The sequence below is a fragment of the Quercus robur genome, chromosome 10 (genome assembly GCF_932294415.1).
Source record: "Quercus robur chromosome 10, dhQueRobu3.1, whole genome shotgun sequence".
NCBI classification, from domain to species: Eukaryota; Viridiplantae; Streptophyta; class Magnoliopsida; order Fagales; family Fagaceae; genus Quercus; species Quercus robur.
The window spans coordinates 14,537,615-14,543,644 of NC_065543.1; the positions used below are offsets into that span (position 1 = coordinate 14,537,615).

At 35.9% G+C, this 6,030-nt stretch overlaps 1 long non-coding RNA gene across 1 annotated transcript; it reads left to right on the plus strand.

Annotated features, from left to right (window-relative positions):
* LOC126702178 (uncharacterized) lies at window positions 1-4,030 on the plus strand. Its single transcript, XR_007647672.1, has 3 exons — window positions 1-190; window positions 3,268-3,352; window positions 3,471-4,030. It is a non-coding gene; the product is annotated as an uncharacterized LOC126702178 (long non-coding RNA).
* Window positions 4,031-6,030: the final 2,000 nt, after the last annotated feature.

A 6,030-nucleotide genomic window follows, 5' to 3' on the forward strand; every position in this document is an offset into this window, starting at 1 on the left:
CAATAAAAAATAGGGTTTCGTAAATCAAGTAAAATTAGGGTTTAAGACATAGTTTATATGAGTACAATATTGTACTCCAATGGAGACTGTTTCTGTTTGATTGATTAATGAAATCTCTTAGAAATTTCCAATGGTTTGGTGGTGACTCATATGTTTGTCCTCTCTTGGTGCCGTCTCCAAGCAAGTCCAGGTGTTGACTCCTAGATTATTTATTCTTTATTTTTCTTTTCTTAAATTTTATTGTTGGATCCTTTTGGTGTTGTCCTGGGCCACTATTCTACTTTATCTGAATTATGTCTTATGACTGGTATGCTCCAATTCTTTAAACTTTTTAGTATCTGGTTTTTTAGAAATCCATAGGTTTTTTTTTTTTGGCAGAGGATGAATAAGTCCGTTGGTTTCTGATGTGTAACTGCAATTCAACAGACCAGCAAAATTTTAGCTGGCAGATGTCCTCAAGTTTCCTAAAATGGGTTTGTCATTTTGTTGAATCCACTTTGAATCTTCACTTCCAGAATTTGAAGGGGATTATGACCACAGGTTGGGAGAGAATTGCAGGTTGGGTTAGTTATGTGGTTGGGGATGGGAGAAGGGTTAGATTTTGGTATGATATATTGTGTGTATTGTTTGAGAATTGTTCATTGAAAAAGTTGAATCTAAATTTGTTTTCTATTGCAATGGAAAAAGTCGTTTGTATACTCTTGTTCAGGGTCTTCAAATGAAGGGTTACTTACTCATGGAATCAGGTTTCTATGAGCTTTCAATGGTTTCTTTTTTTTTTTTTTGTTAGAGATATATATTAGACATATTAGCCCAATGTAATAGGCCCAAGCCCATTCCTGCTTGTACTAGTAGTCTAAGGTTTAGTCGTCTATATATACTCATGTTAGGGTTTATTGTAACATGGGAGGTTATTGTACTACACTCTCATATAATAAAGATGTAGCCCTTAAAGGATTCCTCCGTGGATGTAGGCCGTAAAGCTGAACCACGTAACCCTTGTGTTCTCAGTGTTCCTCCTCTATGCTTCCTCTTTCGCATCTACTCTAGCATACACAACATGATATAACACATCTCTATGCTAATATTTAACATGGTATCAGAGCCAAACTTCGTTCTTGGCATCAAACAAACATCTCTACACAGCAAAGAAGATTCACACGTGCATACCACCATCTGAAGTCACACATATTTCTCTGCCGGATCTAGACTCCACGGCACCTCGCAGCCACCATGGCTCTGTGCTGTGTCAAAATCCAACAAACTCAAGCAAACCCGTGACATCAATCTCAGATCTGTGCAAATCCAAGCTTCGCCTGATGAAACCAACAAGACATACATGCTCCACGGCATATCGGGACCAAAACCCAGAAACCCGACCTCCAACGGCAGCCTCACGCGCCGACAATGGCTCCTAGAACACTCACACGCGCCGCCGCAAATTCTCGACTCCCAGGCTAGATCTCAGTCACACGCGCCGCCAAGACGGCCTTCTCGTCCACCGATCTACTTGGCTTGAGAATCTGGTGGTCATACGACGTTGCACGCGCTGCCACTCGCTAGCGCAGTTTCTAGCGACTTCTCCACGCGTCGCCGCCGATTTCACAGGGTCAGATTCTCCTATGGTTACACGCGCCGCCATGACGGCCTCGTAGCTCGCCGATCTGCCAAACCACCGAATCCGAGCATCAATCTCCCTCGCACGTGCTTCCCCGCACCTTCGGAAGTTCCAGGCACGCGCCGATGGAATAGAACACGCGCCGGAGAGCTACTGCTAATGACGTGTGACGTCACCTACCCACATCAGCATGCCACGCACGCCCTAGTCCACGTCATCAGCCACGTCAGCAGTGTCGTCTCGTCAGCACCACGTCGTTGACCCGGACCGACCCGACTTGGACCACCCGGATCTGACCCGTGAGCACTTTGACTCAGGACCAGTTGACTTTGACTTTTTGCATTGACCTTTGACCAAAAGTCAAAATTTCCAAAAGGGCCTATCTTGCTCAGTTTTTCGCGTAGATTCCGATTTTGGCCTCCGTTTCTTCATTTGAAACTTCGAAATTGGACAATTGGCACATTCTTCATTGTGGTTTCTTCAAAGGCATTTTACAAGGCATCTTCAAGTGATCTTCTCATGCTTATCCAACCTCAAGTCTTCATCAAGCTTCCGCCTTGAGTTTGAGGGAGGGTGTTAGAGATATATATTAGACATATTAGCCCAATGTAATAGGCCCAAGCTCATTCCTACTTGTACTAGTAGTCTAGGGTTTAGTCGCCTATATATACTCATGTTAGGGTTTATTGTAACATGGGAGGTTATTGTACTACACTCTCATATAATAAAGATGTAGCCCTTAAGGGATTCCTCCGTGGATGTAGGCCGTAAGGCTGAACCACGTAACCCTTGTGTTCTCAGTGTTCCTCCTCTATGCTTCCTCTTCCGCATTTACTCTAGCATACACAACATGATATAACACATCGCGTTGCTAATATTTAACATTTTTTTTGATAACACACACATACAACAACACACGTATTGGGGTAAGTTGATTCTTTGTTGAATAACCTATACGCCAATATTTCAAGTGGTGTGGGCTCAGATAGCTTGCAGTGAAGGCCTAAAACCAATGTTAAGTTGGAGGTCCACTCTTTTTAGGAAGTCTTGAGAGGTGCCATGACAGGTGATTTCTCTGAAAGAGCATTTGATGGATTAACATTCCCAGGAAAGTTGCTTTTTTTTTTTTTTTTTTTTTTTTTTTTTTTTTTTCTTTGGAGGTCGGACAGCAGCTATTGGAAATATTTTGATGGGGGACAACCTTATTAAAAGGTGTATTATCTTGGTAGTCTGGTGATGAATGTACAAAAATAATTCATTGGGCTTATTGTTCTTCTAAGAGGGTCATTGTTGCATTTTTCAGTTGGAGAGGTTGGTTTGTGAGTACAGAAGTTCTTTGTGTGAAATGTAACCCCTTTGTTTGATGAGGATTTTATCTATATCAATATGGGACTATATGGAGGCAAAGGTTTAACTGTACTTTCAGTTGTGTGGAACTCTCTGTAATTGAGCTGAAATCAGCATATTTGAGATAATTATTTTGGTGATCGGCGTTTGGTGCAAGTGACGTGAATCCTGTTGTAGTTTTTATTGACTTCCTCTTTTTTCTGATTGCAATTCTTTACGAGAATCTTGTGTGTACATGAGAAACCTTATTCATTCTAATAAAATGAAATGATCAATTAATATTAATTTTTTTTTTTTTTTAGGTTGATAAATTTGCAGATTCAACTGTCATTCTCACGGCATGAGCCTACTCTCCACATGCCTCCACCTTATTCAATTGTTCTCCAGGTATGTGCTTGCTAATCACTTATTTAAAATGATCAATTAATTATTTAGAATAAAGATGCAATTTTCTTCTTATTAGGAGTTTCTCAAACATAATAATTTTGGTACAATGTAAACGCAGGAGTCAGAAAAGGGTAGTTGGCATGTTCCAACGATCACAGGTGACGATCTTGAGTTGAGACCCCAAGGCAGTGGTTGTGTGCCACTAGACCCAGGGATGCATCATAGTCTCATCTCAGCTGTATGCATGAGAGAGAGAGAGAGAGAGAGATTTTGTACTCTTATTCAGTCGTGTGTGTGTGTGTGTGTTTTTCATTATTGTAATTTTAAATTTCAATTTCAATTTTAAATTATTATTATTATTATTTAATCAAGTGGCAATACTAGGCTACACAACAAAGAAAACCTTTTCATTTTCTTCTCATTGGTTGACCAGACCTCCCTCTTAACTACGTGGATTCGGTACAAATTAAGTACATGTGCTTTTTGGGAAGATCTAAACTGAGTGACCCAAATTTAATAAATAAAATATGTAGCTCATTATTGTATAAGAGTTGTGATTCTCTTCCCTTGGGTGGAAGGAAGAAGGGTATTCCAACCACCTTTCTCTCTACTCTTTTCTTTTCTCCCTTCGTTCTAAACATACCCTTCATTTGAATAGAAGGGATAAGGGCATTACAGCAACCATTCTCTCTACTCTTCTCTCCATTCCCTCCGCTTCATACATACCCTTCATTTGAAAAGACTTTTGTGATTTATGTATTATGTTTACAATTAAAGAGCTTGTTGAGGGTTTTGAATAGGTTTCAGATAATGGTTGTTCTTTTTTTATTAAGTATCTATGCATCCTTTTTGTTGTTGATGAGCAGATCATAGTTGAGGTTTTTTTTTTTTTTTTTTTTTTTTTTTTTTTTTTTAATATAGAAAAACGGTTAAAAGAGGAAATTTAAGATGATATATCCTTGGAATGGTACTACAAACCACCGAATCCTAGAAAATGTTCATCAAATCTCTTTGAAAATCATTATGTTGGACTCTGTTCTCTTTAATAAAATGCCTTGTTAATCAAATAATTAGTTCCTCTATTGCCTTATATAGAAAAGAAAGCCTAAATTTTTGTTTTCATGGACTATGTAGTAGAGTTTAATTTCATTCATTACTTTCATAAATAAAAAATAAAATAAAAATAAAAATCATTCATAAGTCATTACTATGTATTAGGAGTTAATGGTATCTTTGTATTAAAACCTATTCCTTCTCCCTTATGTGTGTATGTGGGTCCCACCATAAATTTAATTAGTGGGACTCACAGTTATGTAAGAGGAAAAAATATACATTTATAGTATTCTGAGAGTACTTAATAATTACCCCTAAAATTGAAGTGCCTTTTTGGAATTGACCCAAACCTTTGTCACACTCTCTTTCCCAAAAAAAAAAAAAAAAAAAGATTAGCCTCATCAAAAAAATAATAATAATGAAAGCCCACAATAGATTTATGGAATCTATTTCCATAAGTATATTAGAATATATTTTGTATAATTTATTGCCTTTTTTTTTTAATATATATTAACCTCATCACATGCACCTTGCATGTGTGCAATGAGATTCTTTTTTTGTAGTTTTTTTTTTTTTTTAATTTTTTTTTATCAATTTATGATTTTAACCTCATTTTTATGTTTTAGAAATAAGAATAAGTTAATTAAATTATAAGTATTTTTGAAATAAAAAAGACAATAACTAACTATCAGAATCCTCTTAATATATAGAGATAACAAACTATTTATTAGATCAATTTAGATTTTTAAAACAGTTTTTGAAAAAGTAAAAGCAATCTAATATTTTCTTTACTTCTACTTGTCAAAATTGATTGATACAAATTTTTTGGATGGTAAGGGAAAGGGTGATGCTAAACTATTTTCAAAATTTGAGGATTAAATTAGCATAATCTATCTGTTAGGACAAAATTAAACTTGGACACAGTTCACGATCAGAATCGTAAGTTTGTCCATAATAAAATACATTAGCACGTATTCAGCACAAAAAAAAAAAAAAACATTAGCACGTTATTGGTATAAGATTCGTAGTTCTCTTCATCTGGAAATAAAACCAAAGCTTGTGATTTATGTATTCTGTTCCACTTTAAGAACTTGTTGAAAGTTTTAGGTTTTAGATCAAGGTTGTTCTTTATTATTATTATTTATCCTTTTTGTTGTTAATGAGCTTAACATAGTTGAGGCCAGGCTGCCAGTGTATGGTTTTAGCAAGAAAATAGTTGAGGATTTTTTTATTATTTAACATTAAAGAGGAAATTTAAGATAAATTAATATTCCCAGTAAATACCAACAAATCCTTGAAAATCTTTGATAATCACGGTGAAAATCATGAAATTTGACTATCTGCTCATTGCTTTTTTTGTTTTTTTGTTTTTTGTTTTATGTTTTATGTTTGAAAACAAATACACAAACAAGAAAGAGGGAACAAGAAAGAGGGAATGAGGTTCTACATACCAAATACTCCACTCAGAAAACTATGGTAATTTTTTATTTTTTAAGGAAGGTGAGGCAACTTACAATACTCAATATCACACACAACTTTTATTTGACTATTTGCTTTTTGTTTTAATTAGATAGTTAGTTCCTCTATTGCTTTCTCTGTGTATAAAACAAAGCCTAACTTTTTAT